This window comes from Sturnus vulgaris, unplaced genomic scaffold, assembly GCF_052056855.1.
Source record: "Sturnus vulgaris isolate bStuVul1 unplaced genomic scaffold, bStuVul1.hap1 Scaffold_156, whole genome shotgun sequence".
NCBI lineage: Eukaryota > Metazoa > Chordata > Aves > Passeriformes > Sturnidae > Sturnus > Sturnus vulgaris.
Genome location: NW_028276073.1, coordinates 2,533,064 through 2,533,891, shown reverse-complemented (window position 1 = coordinate 2,533,891; position 828 = coordinate 2,533,064).

Genomic DNA, 828 nt, shown 5'->3' with positions numbered 1-828 from the left:
GGGGGCTCTCGGGGAGGGGGGCCAGGGAAAGCCCGGGCAGGCTCAACACAACCCCGGGCCGGCCCCACAGAAATCCAGCCCCGGCTGCCGGCCACCAGCGTGCACCGGGACCGACAGCCGAAGAAATGCCGCACCCGGCGAGCGGGCGGGGCCCCGGCTTAAGGCCGGGCAGAAAAGGGGCGAGGCGCCGCCGCCTCGCCCGCCACCATCCCCGGGGGAGCGAGCAGGCGCCCGGCTCCCCGTTGTCACGAAACCGGCAGCAGCCGGGCCGGAGCGGGACACACTCGCGGCTTTCTCGCCCTCTCTCTGGGCCTTTTTCTCGCTTCTCCCCCGCCTGGAACAACGCAGCCTCGCCTGGGCCGGGGGAGCGCGGTGGCTCTCGGATCGCATCGCTCTCTCTGGGGGCTTTCTCGCTTCTCCCCCGGACTGAACACGCAGCCTCGGCCTGGGCCGGGGAGCGGCTCTCGGATCGCATCGGTCTCTCTGGGGGCTTTCTCGCTTCTCCCCCGACTGAGCACGCAGCCTCGCCTGGGCCGGGGAGCGGCTCTCGGATCGCATCGGTCTCTCTCTCTGGGCTAACCTGTCCCAGTCGAACTGGGTAAGACGGGAAGCCGGACGAAGCCACGCGACTCGCCCCGACATCGGCGGTGTTCTTCTGGCCCTGGCGACCGCACGCGCGTCCGCCCTTCTCCGCCACGGACACAGGCACAGCAACAGCCTGTGGGGATACGGCCCGTCACCTCGTTCCCATAATACGGACAGATGGGCCCGAAGCGGCGGAGGCCGGAAAGAGAACCGATGTACGTGACCGAGGGGGCGCAGTGGCGC